The sequence below is a fragment of the Ornithorhynchus anatinus genome, chromosome 9 (assembly GCF_004115215.2).
Source record: "Ornithorhynchus anatinus isolate Pmale09 chromosome 9, mOrnAna1.pri.v4, whole genome shotgun sequence".
Lineage (NCBI taxonomy): Eukaryota > Metazoa > Chordata > Mammalia > Monotremata > Ornithorhynchidae > Ornithorhynchus > Ornithorhynchus anatinus.
Genome location: NC_041736.1, coordinates 55,102,421 through 55,117,982, shown reverse-complemented (window position 1 = coordinate 55,117,982; position 15,562 = coordinate 55,102,421). Strand labels below are relative to the sequence as shown.

The 15,562-nt window shown below is 45.0% G+C and overlaps 1 long non-coding RNA gene across 1 annotated transcript in view; it reads right to left on the bottom strand.

Moving 5' to 3' along the window:
* Positions 1-4,290: 4,290 nt before the first annotated feature.
* The window catches only part of LOC103171196, a 119,350-nt gene continuing 108,078 nt past the window's right edge, over positions 4,291-15,562 (bottom strand). Inside the window, exons 3-6 of the long non-coding RNA XR_486644.3 lie at positions 9,959-10,135; positions 7,934-8,102; positions 7,233-7,814; positions 4,291-4,414 (exon numbers count right to left, since the gene is read on the bottom strand). This is a non-coding gene — a long non-coding RNA (uncharacterized LOC103171196). The remainder of the gene's footprint in view (positions 4,415-7,232; positions 7,815-7,933; positions 8,103-9,958; positions 10,136-15,562) is intronic.

Below are 15,562 nucleotides of genomic sequence, written 5' to 3'. Positions count from 1 at the left end.
ATAATAATATTGTTGGCATTTGTTATACACTTACTATGTGCAGAGCAAGCGCTGAGGTAGATGCAGGGTGATCAGGTTGCCCCACGTGGGGCTCACAGTTTTAATCCCCATTTTACAGATGAGGTAAATGAGGTCCAGAGAAGTGAAGTGACTTGCCCACAGTCACACAGCTGACAAGTGGCAGAGCAGGGATTCGAACCCACGACCTCTGACTCCCAAGCCCGGGCTCTTTCCACTGAGCCACGCTGCTTCTCATAACATCAAGTTCCATAACATTCTCGCACTTTGGTGAGCTTTGAGGAAAACACCCCAGAAGACAGGGTAATTGCTGAATCAAACCCATAAGTTCAAGTTTACCCTTCCGGTGCTCGAGCGAGTTTCCGAGGACTTGGAATATATTTTTACTGTATCCAAAGCAAGGACAATGGTGTGGGAAAGAAACTTTTCTAGTGTCAAATTTCAGCTACCTGGTGGGACCCAGACTATTTAAAAAGTGTCAAGAGAATTTGAAACCTCATTAAATATAGCGTTCGTGAGAGCCAGGACTATAGCGAGAAACCGAAGAAAACCGTCAGCTTAATTAGCTCTGTGAAAAGGTCCATCAAAGGTTCAAAATTAAAATAAAAGTCAGATAGGGGAAAACGACCTGCTTATTATCTCCGCATTAGTAGTTGTAATATCTAGACTGTATGTTCGTTGTGGGCACAGATAGCATGTCTACCAACTCTGTGATGTAGGGGAGCAGCGTGGCTCAGTGGAAAGAGCACGGGCTTGGGAATCAGAGGATGTGGGTTCATCCCGGCTCTGCCACTGCCCAGCTGTATGACTTTGGATGAGTCACTTAACTTCTCTGTGACTCAGTGACTTCATCTGTAAAATGAGGATCAAGACCGTGAGCCCCACGTGGGAGAACCTGATAACCTGGTATCTCCCCCAGCACTTAGAACAGTCCTTGGCACATAATAAGCACGTAACAAATACCATCATTTTTATTATTACTGTACTCTCCCAAAAGCTTCTGGGAGAGTTCTGCGCAGAGTAAGTGCTCAATAAATGCCACTGCTTGATGATAATAATGGTGATGGCGATGATAGCAACAGCTAGGGTTTATTGTTCACCAACCACAGAGCTAGAGTTAGTTTTAATCCTTAAAATTGTTCAGAGAGGATTAATTGTTCTTTAGCAACTTTGAGGAATGAAGCAAAAATCTGCAGGCCGAGGGTTGCTCAAGAGGATGGGTTCTTTCATGTTTACCGAGCAATAGTGGGAGACCTACAAGGCTCAGCGGCATGGTCAGGTGAAAAGGGCTCTGACTCCGGCCTCCTGGGTGAGAATCCGGGCCAGTCATTTTAGGGTCTCTCGTTCATTTCCTCATCTGTAGAATGGCAATATCTCACAGGGTTGTTGTGTGGATAAAATAATTGAAACGAAATGGGTTTGGAAAACTAAAAAGATCAAACAAGGTGGTATTATGATTTAATCAACCTCTCAATCTAAAGTATTCATTCAGCTCCTATCGGGTGGGCAGAACACTGAACTAACCTTAGGAGAGTAGAACCAAAATTGAAAGACTTAGTCTCTCCCCTTGAATAGCTCACAGTCAAGAGGAGAGGACGGAAATGAACGCAAATCGGTGGAAGTGTGATGTCAGTGTATGAAAACCTCTTCAGCTGGTTGTCAGATTGATGTGCTTCCTGGGAAAGCGGAATGTAATCAGGGAATGCTTCCTGAAGGAGATGGATTTTCAGGAAGGCTTTGAAAATAGACTGAGCTGTGAGCTGTTGGATTTGCTGCTAATTAGGCTGGCGTTGGGATCAATCACTGGATCTACTGGATCAATCACTCAATCCACCAATTGGAATGGGTTAATCATTGAACAGTTCTGAGAGAGGAGAACTGTAGGCTGAATGATGTTTGGGAAAGATGACCCAAGCAGTGGACTGAACTATGGAAGATGGAATCAGGAAGGTCAGTGAATAATAATAATAATTATGGTATTTGTTAAGCACTTACTATGTGCAGAGCACCGTTCTAAGTGCTGGGGTAGATACAGGGTGATCAGATTGTCCCACGTGGGGCTCACTTTTTTTTTTAATCCCCATTGTTACAGATGAAGTAACTGAGGGATAGAGAAGTGAAGTGACTTGCCCAAGGTCTCACAGCAGACAAGTGGCAGAACTGGGATTAGAACCCATGACCTCTGACTCCCAAGCCCGGGCTCTTTCCACTATGCCGCGCTGCTTCTCAAGAGGCTAGTAGAGTAACCAAGTCGGGATGCGATGACCCCCTGCATCAAAATCCTGACTATTTGGAAGAGATGGCTCCAGCAAATGTTGGGAGTGATTAACACTGTGCTAAACACGGGATGCAGCATGGCCTAGTGGACAGAGCTCAGGCCTGGGAACTGGGTTCTAATACAAGCCTACCATTTGCCTGCTGTGTAGCCTTGGGCAAATCATTTAACTTCTCTGTGCCTCAGTTTCTTTGACTCTCAAATGGGGATTCAGTTCCTGTTCTTCCTTCTACGTAGACTGTTAGCGCCTTGTGGTTCTGGGACCGTATCTGACCTCACTGATTTGTATCTACCCCAGCACTTAGAAGAGTACTTGACCCATAGTAAACACTAAACGAATACCAGAAAAAAAATAAGTAAACAGCTACTACTGTCACTCCTGATGCTTTCTGTTTCTTTGAATTGAAAAAAAAAAAATGCTCGATAGGAGAGAGAATTGAAGTGGGCAGAGATCTGTATACCAAGAAAACCAAAAAACATAAAGTCAAAAACCTATTATTGTACTCTCCCCACGCTTAGTGCAGTGCTTTGCACACAATAAATGTTCAGCAAATACCATGGATTGATTGAATAATCTCTGCCAATCCTGATTCCTGACCTGTAAATGGGGTTGGTGAGTTATGTTTCATTAACTCCTTTTGAACAGAGATCATGTCTACCACCCATGTTGTATTGTACTCTCTCAAGCATGCAGTACAGTGCTCTGAATCCAGGAAATGCTTAATAAACACCACTGACCGATTGATTTGACAGCATTTCAGGAAGCTGAACTTTCAGCCAAACCACGGTGAGTTTGGATTCCCCTGAAGATCTAAGCCCCTTGTGGGTACAGATCCCATTTAACTGACTCTGTTGCATTGTGGTTTCCCAAGGCCATAGTACAGTGCTCAGCACACGGTAAGTACTCTATAAATAATAATAATAATGACAATGGTATTTGTTAGGTGCTTACTATGTGGCAAGCGCTGTTCTAAGCACTAGGGTAGGCAATCAGGTTGTCCCAAATGGGCTTCACAGTCTTAATCCCCATTTTACAGATGAGGGAACTGAGGAACAGAGAAGTTAAGTGACTTGCCCAAGGTCACACAGCAGACAAGTGGCAGAGTTGGGATTAGAACCCATGACCTCTGATTCCCAAGCCTGTGCTCTTACCACTAAGCTGATTGATTCTGTGGGCAGAGTTTACCAGAGCCTAACCTGCATCTGTCCCACTGATTTTGTTCCTGCGGATCCAGGCAACTCTCTTGTCTTGGCAGCAATCAGGGGCCACTCCCAACTGTCGCCACTCACTCTCCGAAGGGACGGTGGAACCGAAGTCCCCAGAGTCCAGGCGTGATCATGGTGAGTGTCTCTTTTGGAGTGTGCTGGGTCTGGGCTGTTCATTCTTTTGGGTTCTTTCATATTTAGACTGATAAAGCAGGCACCATTTTTTAAAAATATAATTTAAGTACTATGGTGCCAGGCATTGTACTAAACACTGAGATTGTTACAAGTTAAGCGGGTTGGATGCAGTCCTTGTCCCATGTGGGGTTCACAGATTTAATCTCCTTTTTACTGGTGAGGTAACTGAGGCACAGAGAAGTTAAGGGACTTAAGGTTACTCAGCAGACAAGTCCAATAAAGGCGGTACAGCAGAGGGAGGGGGCTGCAATGCTGGGATTCCCAAGGGGAGAGAGATGCTTTCACCCAAACGGCACCCGGAGAAATAGATGGGATTCGTAAGTTTCCAGGGTAAGGAATCTTCTGGATGTGCGGTCTTATGCCACTCTTTTTGAAGCGCACAGAGAAAACGCCTTGAGGCTGTCTCTCCCACAACCCAACGAGTTCTGGAAAATGAGCTTTTTCTGTGATTTAATAACACCATTTACGGAAAACACGACTCCACTCTTTCTAATATCCGCTAAGAGAACGGAGAGAGATGAGGCGGCAGGCGACGTACAATTCATTATCTTTGTGAAAACAAACAAGTAAATAATCATTTATTTAATTTCATGGACGCGGGATGAGTGGGAGAGGAAGTCAATTCTTCTCAGACGACGACGCTGGAGTCTGTCGAACCATCCTCTGGTCTGCCTGACACCCATGGTGCCAAAGTGAAAATACCCCACCAATTCTAATAAACTGGAATAGAAATAAACACTTTAATTACATGGTGGGGGTTTTTTGAATGGCTTTCGGAATTCTAAAGTGCTTATCCTATGTCTCTGTTATTTCCATCCTTCCCCATAATGGCGTTCTGGAAGTTGGAGACAAAGCGAGATGGATACCCCCCACGGTTCGGAGGCACGGCATTTGGAAATCAAGTAACTGGTCCCGATTTATTGCGGAGGAGAGCGTTGAGGCAGACCACCATGGCATCTTTTCTGGTTTGGTTTCCCTGCTTGGCTGAAGTTAGTCCATTTAACTTGGCTCCACCACCCTTCCTTTGCCTCCAGGTGAGCGGTACCCAGCTTGTTTAAACATAACTGTGTGCACACACCAAGGATCAGATGATGTCTTTCAAGAAAACTTCCAGGTCTCCCTCCCTTTAGAAGTGAGGTTGAGAGGAGGAGATTAAAGGAAAATTAAGACTCGGTGTGGCCTAGTGAAAAGGGACAGGGACAGGGAGTCAGAAGGACCTGGGTTATAATTCCAGCTCTGCCACTTACCTGCTGGGTGATTTTACAAAGCTCGTGTAACTACTCTGGGCCTCAGTTTCCTCATCTGTAAAATGAGGTTAAGTTCCTATTCTCCCTCCACCTTAGACTCTACATCCTATTGCGGGACAGGGACTGTGTCTGATCTGTTTCTCTTGCATCTACCTAAGTGCTTGGCACATAGTGAATGTTCAAGAAATGCCATTATTATTGAGTCCCGTTTTCAAGCTTTGTAATCTACTTCTTCCCATAATAAACAAATAGAACAATTTAAGTGCTTCAGTCAGTAAAAGGTGATGAAACAGAGCAGAAAGGTAATTCTGAATCAACTTGATTTAAGGAGTACTGGTTTGAGTATCCCCTGGCCTCTCTGAGAATGTTGTTCGTTACAAGGAGGACTCTGTTATTAGTTTCTTGTCAAAGGGCTTCTCGCTGTTGCCTGTGGGGAGGGCTGCCTAAGAAGATGCACATGTTTCTAATATCATGTCTTAGCAGAATGTTTAATCAATCGTTGGTCTTTATTGAGTACATCCTGAGTGCAAAACACTGTACTAAGTGTTTGGGAGAATGCAATGCAGTGGACTTTGTAGACACGATCCCTGCCCACAGGAACGTCGCAATGTAGAGAGGGAGCCAGACAATAAAACCAATTACAGCTAGGGGAAATGGCAGGTTAAAAGATATGTTCATAAGTGCTGGGGGTGGAGTGAATAGCAAGTCCAGAGACAGTGCAGTGGGGAGAGCGAGGAGGGCTGAGCAGAGAAGACCTCGTGGAAGAGATGTAATTTTAATAAGGCATTGGAGGTGGGGAAAACATAAGCTGCACTGTGGGTAGAGGATGTGTAATATTCTTATATAGTCCTCTCCCAGGTGCTTAGTAAGGTGCTCTGCATACAGTGAGCCCCAAGTAAATGCCATCAATTGATTGGGAGAAGGTGGTCTGTCATATAGGAAGGCAAAAGAAGTTTCAGGCCAGAGGGAGGAAGTGGACGAGGGACTGGGGCCAAGACTGAGGTTCAGAGAGTGAGTTGACTTCAGATCAATAATAATGATGGCATTTGTTAAGCACTTACCATGTGCCAAACACTGTTTTAAGTGCTGGGGGAGATACAAATTTATCAGGTTATTTTATTTTATTAATGTGTACATATTTATAATTATTTATATTGATACTATTGATGCCTGACTACTTGTTTTGTTTTGTTGTCTGTCTCCCCCCTTCTAGACTGTGAGCCTGTTGTTGGGCAGGGATTGTCTCTATCTGTTGCCGAATTGTACTTTCCAAGTGCTTAGTACAGTGCTCTGCACACAGTAAGCACTGAATAAACACAATTGAATAAATAAGTGAATGAATGAGGTTGTCCCACGTGGGGCTTGCAGTCCTAATCACCATTTTACAGATGAGGTAACTGAGGCACAGAGAAGTTAAACAACTTGCTCGAATTAACAGAGCTGACAAACAGACGAGCTGGGATTAGAACCCACAACCTCTGACTCCCAAACCCGGGCTCTTTCCATTGTTATGCTGCTTCTCATGAAGTTTGCTGATTGGATTGTATCAGATTAAATGACAAGGCTAATCAGGATATTAGAAGAGCAGCACTGGGTTGGGATGGGTCTAGGAGTCGGAGGACCTGGGTTCTAATCCTAGTTTCACTGTGTGCCTGCTGTGTGACTTTAGACGAGTGACTTCACTTCTCTGTGCCTCAGGTTTGTCATCTGCAAAATGGGGATTCCATATTTGTTCTACTTCATGCTTCGATTGTGAACCCCACGTGGGACAGAGACCTGATTACCTTGTATCTACCCCAACATTTAGAACAGTGCTGACACAAGGGAAGCCCTTAACGCGCATCAAAATAACAAATAATGATAATTAGATCAGAAACACAAAAGGATTTCACAGAAAGTAAAATCACCCAGACCTTCTCCTCTGCATATTCCAGCCACCCTACAGCTCAGAGCACAGAAAAAGAGAAACACAGCTTACGATCATCTCATACCTCCAGGATGTAACTTTACCACGGGCAGGGAACACGTCTGCTAATTCCATTGTACTGTTTTCTCCCAAGCGCTTAGTGTAAGTTCCTTGTGGGCAGGGAATGTGTCTGTTTATCATTGTACTGTACTCCCCCAAGCATTTAGTACAGTGCTCCACCAAAGTAAGTGCTCAAACTATCGAATGAATAAACAATGCTGTGCACACAGTAAGCGCTCAAGAAATACAACCCATCGATTCCCTTCACCTCTCCTACTCCACTCCTTTGGTTTAAACCACAACCACTCCAAATAGAATGTTTTACCCTGGGATGACTCTTCCTCAGTAGAGGCAGATACATTAGTCCCTCAGCTATCCTGCTGACAGTGCTGATGGCAGAGATGACAGTGGAAGAGTGTCAGGACAACCGCCACACTGTAGAAAGAAACATTCAAATAGGCATTTCCATACAGTCGGGTCTTCTAGAGGTGGGTTTCACGAATGTATTTCCAAGCCAAAATCCTACTTCAGTTAGAGCAATCTAGGAAGAGAATTTGAAAACTGAGAAGTGCATGCAAACTTAAATAATCTGGAGCCAAATGGGGCTCTCTGGCACGTCCATGTGGCTCTCATTAAATCAGAGATAGAGCACACATACATCCAGGAATAGGGAATTGACCTTTAACTCTTGGGGCCTATGTTTTCCTACCAGAAGAGAGGAGAAGGAGAGGAGATGTCTCTACCATGCCACCTCTCCTCCAAGGGCATGGAAATGTACAGAAACTTCCTCTCAAGGAAAAGGAACCTGCCCTTTAATGCTGCCGTTCCTCAGCTGGCAACTGTGATCGGAGGTTTCCTTCTCGTTGTCCACTGGTACTAAAGGGCTGTTGCGGAGAGGAGGTCAGATCTGTGGGGGAAAGAATCACCCTTCTGTTGGTGAGCCACGGGCAAAATTTCAACTTGGAGGCCAGGGCCCACTTATGGAAGCCATTTTCTCTGGCGATTTGCTGAACCCCCAGGTCTCACCTGGTTGGAATGTCTCATTTTCCAGGTCCATCCTGTGTTTGCATCTCTGGTCCCAAGCCAAGCAAATGACCCAAGTTGTAGCTGATTAACTCTAAGACGAGTGATGAGCGGCTCATTTTTCGAGTGCTTTTTTAAATGTTTCCATATGCCACTGGAGAAGTTAGGAGTTCTGTGAGAAAGGAGATCTGTAGGTTTGACGCACGGCCTCTCCTCCATCTATGTGGCCTCTGGGGGAGACTGTTTTCTGAACTTCTCAATAGATCATCTTCACACAACGGTGATTTGTCTATTCAGTCAATCAATCGATCATGCTTATTATGCACTTACTATGTGCAGAGGACTGTATTAAGCTTTTGGGAGAGTGCATAACAATATAACAGAGTTGGTAGACACTTTCCCTGCCCACAACAAGCACACAGTCTAGAGGGTTAGATAGACATGAGTATAAAAAAATAAATTACTACTATGTACATACCTGCTGAGAGAGATGTGAATAAAGGGAACAAATCAGGCTGATGCAGAAAGAAGTGGGAGAAGAAGAATTGAAGATTTTAGTTGGGGATGGCATCATGGAGGAAATGTACCTTCAATAAGGCTTTAAAGGAGGGGAGAGTGATTGTCTGTTGGATATAAAAGGGTAGGGCATTCCAAGCCAGAAGAAAGACAGGAGCGAGAGGTCGGAAGCGAGATAGATGAGATCACGGTACAGTGAGTAGTCTGGCACCAGAGGAGAGAAGTGTGCGGGCTGGGTTATAGTAGGAGAGCAGTGAGGTGAGGTAGAAGGGAGCCAGGTGACTGAGTGTTTTAAAGTTTACAGTAAGGAGTTTCTGTTTGATGTGGAGATGGATGGGCAACCACCGGAGGGTTTTGAGGTGTGGGGAAACAGTGACTAAACGTTTTCATAGAAAATGGTCTGATCAACAAGGCGAAGTATGGACTGGAGTGGGGACACTCAGGAGGCAAGGAGGCTGAGACAATAATCGAGGCAGAAGAGTGTTTGGATTAACATGGTAACAGTTTGGATGGAGAGGAAAGGGCTGATTTTAGCAACGCTGTGAAGGTTGAACTGACAGGATTTAGCGACAGATTGAATATGTAGGTGGAATGGGAAAGATGAATCAAGGATAATCCCAAGGTTACAGGCTTGTGAGACAGGAAAGATGGTGGTGTTGTCTGTAGTGCTGGGAAAGTCAGAGGGAGGACAGGGCTTGAATCTGCCTGTAATTTCAAGAAATCCTCCCGAAATGCAAATGTTTTTCTAGAGATGGTTGGGCCCTCATCAATCAATAATATTTATTGTATTATAATGATAGTCTTTAAGGTATTTGTTAAACACTTACTATGGGTCAAACACTGTTCTAAGAGCTGGGGTAGATGCAGATCAATTAGGTTGGACACTGTCCCGGTCCTGCATAGGGCTCACAGTCTAAGTAGGAGGGAGAACAAGTATTTCATCTCCATTTTACAGCTGAGAAAACTGAGGCACAGAGAAGTCGTGACATAATAATAATAACATTGTTTCAGAACAATACAATAGGGTTGGTAGGTACTATCCCTGTCTACAAGGAGCTTACAGTCTAGCAAGGGAGACATATATAAAGGTAAATTACAGGAAAATTGCAGAGTTTAAAAACATTTTCCATAAATGCTGTGGAGTTAAGGTTGGGATGAATACCAACGGCTAAATCAGAGTTTGAATATCAGAATTTTTAATCCCAGCTCTGCCACTTATCGGTTCTGTGACTTTGGACTAGTCGCTTAACTTCTCTGTGCCTCCATTTCCTCACCAGTAAAATGGGAATTCAATATCAGTTCTCCCTCAACCCTCATTCATCCATTCTTTCATTCAACTGTATTTATTGAGCATTTACTGTGTGCAAAGCACTGCCCTAAGTGTATGGAAGAGTACAATACAATAGAATTAGTGGACATGTTCCCTGCCCATAACGAGTTTACGGTCTAGAGGAAAAAAAGGATATAGCTTAAAAAAAAGAGAGCCTCAAAAATCATCAAAACTTTAACTACCTTCCTTAGGTAACGGAGAATAAGCCATCGTACTCTTTATTTTTAACACTCCGGATATGTAATTTAACGCAGGTCTAATGACAGTCTCAAACATGCGGCTTTAATCGGAATTGTTCAAGCTCGGGACTGTGACAGGAACTCACAAACCCCCAACAGTGCTGTACCTCTCTTCGGATTCTGTCAGAAAAAGAAAAGAAGAACAAAAAAAACCTCTTGAACTTCCATTGCTATTGATGTGGAATATACAATAAAAAAAACACAGTTAAATTTCAATTACCCACAGGTAATTATAATTTTATTGTTTGACTGTACTACAGGGATTTTGATAATTCCCAAGACTCATAATTTTCTATAATTTTACAGGTTGTCAAATAAAACAACCTAAGATTATCTTTGAAAAGGCTTAGGCAATGGTAAGGACATAACACATGGCTCAGAAATGACATTAGTAGGGAGGATCCCTGGATAGAATAACGTCTAGGCTCCGAGTGAAACATTGGTATGTTTTTCCCAACCTCTTCTGATCTCTCCCAAAAGTTTGCTGACATCTCAGCCCCTCTATACCTCTGGTTGGCTCACATCCAGACTTCAGTGAAGATTCACCTACTTTATTGGCCTCTTCTAAGTGCTTAGTACAAGGCTCTGACCACTGTCAGCTCTCAATAAATGTCACCTGGCTCGCCCAATGGTTGGCAAGATGGATCATTGTTTTCAGACCGGATCCACACCGGAGGCGACGGCAGGATTTGGAAGGAAAGATTTCTTTCTAGATATCCCGAGAAGCAGTGTGGCCTAATACATAGGGCATTGGCCTGGGAGTCAGAAAGATCTGGCTCTGCCACTTTGCTGTGTGACCTTGAGCAAGTCACTTCACTTCTCCGTGCTTCAATTAATCATCTGCAAAATGAGGATTAAGACTGTGAGCCCCATTTGGGACAGAGACAGTCCAACTTAAGCACCTTGTACCTACCCCAGCACATAGAACAGTGCCTGGCCCATAGTAAACACTTACCAAATGTCAATTTAAAAAAATGGCCATCTGTTCACCATCCATTAATAATAATTGTGGTATTTGCTAAACACTTATTATGTGCCAAGCACTATACTGGAGGCTGGGGTAGATATAAGATGATCAGGTCCCACGTAGAGCTCACAGCCTAAGATGGAGAACAGGTATTGAATCCCCATTTTGCTGATGAGGGAACTCATTTCCCATTACAACCCAGCCCACACGCTTCACTCCTTTAAAGCCAACCCGCTTACCTGCATCTTGATCTCTTCTGTCTCACCACCAGCCCTTCCTCTTATCCTCCCTCTGGTCTCAACTTCCTCCACCCTCAGATCCGACAGACCATCACTCTCCCCAACTTCCAAGCCCTCCTAAAGTCACATCTCCTCCAGGAAACCTTCCCAGCCTAACCTCTCATGGTCCAACCATACTCACCCTCCCTTCTGCATCTCGTATGCACTTAAACCCATATTCACGTTGATACTTCACTCCCAGCCCCACAACCCTCTACTGTACAAATCCTTATACTTTGTTGCTTCTCTTATCTATAATTTGTTTAATTGCTTGACTCCCCCGACCCTTGATTGCAAGCTCCTATCTATTCTATGTCTAAATATTCTATTGTTGTGCTCTACCGACTGCTCGGTACAATACTCTGTACAGAGTAAGCTCTCAGTAGAGACCACTGATTGATTGACTGTTACCACAGGAAGTTGTGCTGGCAGAAAATGTCAGCAGGTTGATCAAATTTGGGATAAGTCCGTGGACAATAGTGTATTAAAAAGAGTTAGGGATCCACTTAGTTGATTGCATTTATTGAGCTATTAGCTGAGCCCTATACTGAGCACTTGGGAGACTACAATAAAACAGATTTCGTAGACAGGTTTCCTGCCCATAAAGGAGCTTATAGTCTAGAAGAGGAGACACACGTTAAGCTGTGTGGCCTAGTGGAAAAAACATGGGCCTGGGAGTCAGAGGACCTGGGTTCTAGTCTTGCTCTGCCAGTCGCCTGCTGTGTGACCTTGGGCAAGTCGCTTAACTTCTCTATGCCTCAGTTTCTTCAACTGCCGTGCTCTTTCCACTGTGTGATACTGCTTCTGGTTATGCTGTGCTCCCTTTCCAGATGGGAGAGGGAGAAGGGGAAATGAAGACTTAGTCGGGGAAGGCTACTATTAGGGTGGCTGTCAAGGAGAGAATCATCATATGGGTTTGGTGTTAAGGCTTTGAACCTCTGCTGGGATGGAGGGACCTTTAATCTGTCCAGGTTAGCAACTCTCAGACTCTCCAAAGCTGCACTTTTCAGAGTAGACAGGCTCCTGCTCTCCCGGGCCCACCAGTCCACCGGGGGAGACAGGCTGATACGTGTGAAAAAGGAACATAAGCAGGAACTTGTTTGCTCCCTCTGAACCCTCAAGAGGAAATGGTTGACAGGAATTTGAGAGAGTGAAAGGAGAGGCCCATGTGAGGTTCAGAGGGTCCATTTCCTATAAAGATATCTTGAATTCGCACAGCGGTGTCATCTCTTCTAAGAACCCGGATACCAGTCATTTCATCCGCTCCTCACCACACCACGGGGGAGGTAGGGAGAGGCATAGCCCATTATACAGATGAGGCAACTGAGGCCCAGAGAGGTAAAGTGACTTGCCCTAGGTCACCCTGCAGGCCAGAGGCAGAGCTGGGATTAGAAGTCAGGGGTCCTGGCTCCTGTGTCCCACCATTTCCTATCTCCTGAAATATCCACAGCCTCATATAGGCAGGAATGCGTTTCCAGGTTTGACGAGGTGCGACGATGCAACCGCAAAAGAAGTAGATTCAAAGGGATCAACCAACCGGCCACCCCGCCCTCTGCCCTGGGGCCGTGGGATCACCTGGGTCCCCACTGGCTCCACACTGTATTACCGAGGGTCTCCGATCCATCCACTTCCTTTTTTGTCCACTCCCAGATATTTCCAAAGTTCCCGGTCCCATCGGAGGACTCCATTTTGGAACCGAATATTTTCCCGCATCTCTCTCTGTAGCCGACGTGGTACAAAGTCTGGCAGGGGACCGCATGGGAATGTGGAATCAGAGAGGTGGTGCCCAAGATTCAGAACAACAGGGTTTTCAACCAAGAATAACTGCAGCTAAAATGAGGTGCGAGACACGTTTCACAACATCGAACGTACGCAGACACTGTCTTTGGAGGCAGGCATCGTGAGTGAGACTGGGGTGGCTGTAGAAACTCCAGCACGTTCATTCACACTTCTAAGAATGCATGCATGGTGCATTTAGATCGCTGTGTCACAGCAACAATTACACCAACAGAAGTCATTCTGAATAACCACCCACTTTCTCCCCTTTATGCCAGGATATTGACCACTATCTTAGCCACCTGGGACATCTGAAAGCATATTTTCTTGCAAATGACCTCCATACGATACCACGTGCCGGTCACAGCCCAGCTTGACTATTGGATCAGCCTCCTCCTGGCTCTCTCTGCCTCCGGTCTCTCCCCACTTCAATCCATTTTTCACTCTGCTGCCCAGATCGATTTAATAAAACTTTGTTATGCACACATCTCCCGACTCCTCAAAAACCTCCTCTCGTTGCCAGTTCTTCTCCACATCGAGCAGAAATTCTTGACAATGGCAAAAAGGCATTTCATCATTTCTCTCTCCCCTCCTTATCCACCCTTCTCCCATTCCAACCTAGCTCACCCTCTTTGCCCTGCTTCAGGTAACTTCCTCCCTTTGCCTCCTTCTTGTCTCTCCCATCAACCAACGGCCAATCAATGGTATTGATTGAGCACATGTTGTGTGCAGAGCACTACACTAAGCACATGAAAGAATACAATGAGAGCCGGTAGACACAATTCCTGGCCTCAAGGAGCTTACAGTCTGGTGGCCATCTCTGGTCTCTTGCTTATGGCCTTTTTGCCACTCTCCCTCAATCAATCAGTCAATAGTATTTAGGTAGGGCTGACCATGTGCTGAGCACTATATTAAGTCCCCCGAAGAGTACGGTACAACAGAGTTGGTAGATGTGTTCCCCGCCCCCAGCAAGTCTAGAGAGGGAGACAAACATTAAATAATTTACAGATATGAGGATGAAGCGAATACCAAATGCCACACCACAGTTTTCCCCCACTCTCCCAAACCCTCCTGAAATCCCAACTCCTCCGGGAAGCTTTTCCCATTTACCTCGATGCCAGTAGCACACTTCTGCCCATGCCAGCTAACGCCCCCTACTATTTATCTTGTATCTACTTCAATGCTTTGAACAGTGTTTGACACATAGAAAGCACTTAAATACCATCATCATCATAATTCTCTGTGCCTCAGTTTTCTCATTCATTCCTCCTTTCCTCCTTCACTGTGAACCCATGTAGGAGAGGGACTGAATCTAATCAGATTATCTTGCATCAACCCCAAGACTTAGCACAGTTCTTGGCTCATAATAAATGCTGAATAAATAGCACCATCTTCCTTATCGTTGTGATTATTACTCCACACTTAGGGTCTAATAGATATAGGAGACACAAGAACAGCAGACCCTCATAAATGTCTAATTGGCAGAGGGAACTCAAGGATCAAGGAGGTGCAAGAGACAGGGAAAGGGTAATCTTTACCTTCCTCGTCCAAGGAAGATGGTTCCCCGCATTCCTGGAGCAAGGAGCCCCAAGGGTGACTATGAGGAGGATCTGGGGGTGAGCCGGTTGTCATATTCTCAACGTGGCTCAGTGGAAAGAGCACAGGCTTGGGAGTCAGAGGTCATGGGTTCTAATTCCGGCTCTGCCACTTGTCAGCTGTGTGACTTTGGGCAAGTTGCTTCACTTCTCTGTGCCTCAGTTCCTTCATCTGTAAAATGGGGATTAAGACTGTCAACCCAACATGGGACAACCTGATTACCCTGTATTCCCCCTTAGCACTTAAAACAGTGCTTGGCACATTGTAAGCACTTAACAAATGCCATTATTATTATATTCTTGGGGGCCACTGCCTAGGTGCAAACTGCAGGAGGTCTCACTCTATTACCAGGTTGTCAAGGAAGAAGCCAGAGTGGAAGAGAAAACAGCCATTTCCCTTCCATTGCACAGGAACTACTAAGGAGTACTAAGACATACAGACCAGGAAAAAAAATGAATCCTTGATTCAAAGAGCTTATATTTGCAAATGGGAAAAAATAGACAGACCCACCGAGCCAGGTCTACCCATTGGCTTGAGTTCTCTAGGAATTACAGGCCCCATCCAGATCATTAAAGTCAAGGTCTTGGTGCAGTGTTCAGCACACAGTTTGTGCTCAGTAAATACCACTGATTATCAGAGTGAGTCCTGGGAAAGTTTTTGCTGAGCCTAGCCACCAAGAGCTTTTAGTCAAATCCCCAAATAAATCAACATCTCAAGATCGTGCTGCCTTGAAATTCTTTTTTTGGGGTCTCTTTTTTTGTCAAGTCACAGTCATCTAAGGGATGGGGGGAGGACTGGATTAGTGGAAGAGATACTGGACCCTAAATCTGCCCTGAGGTGGAGACTTAATTGCAAGATCTCGGTGGGCTGGAGGCAGTGAGGAGGGGTTGGGTGTGGAGAGGGGCTCAGGACCCACACTGAAGAAGGCTC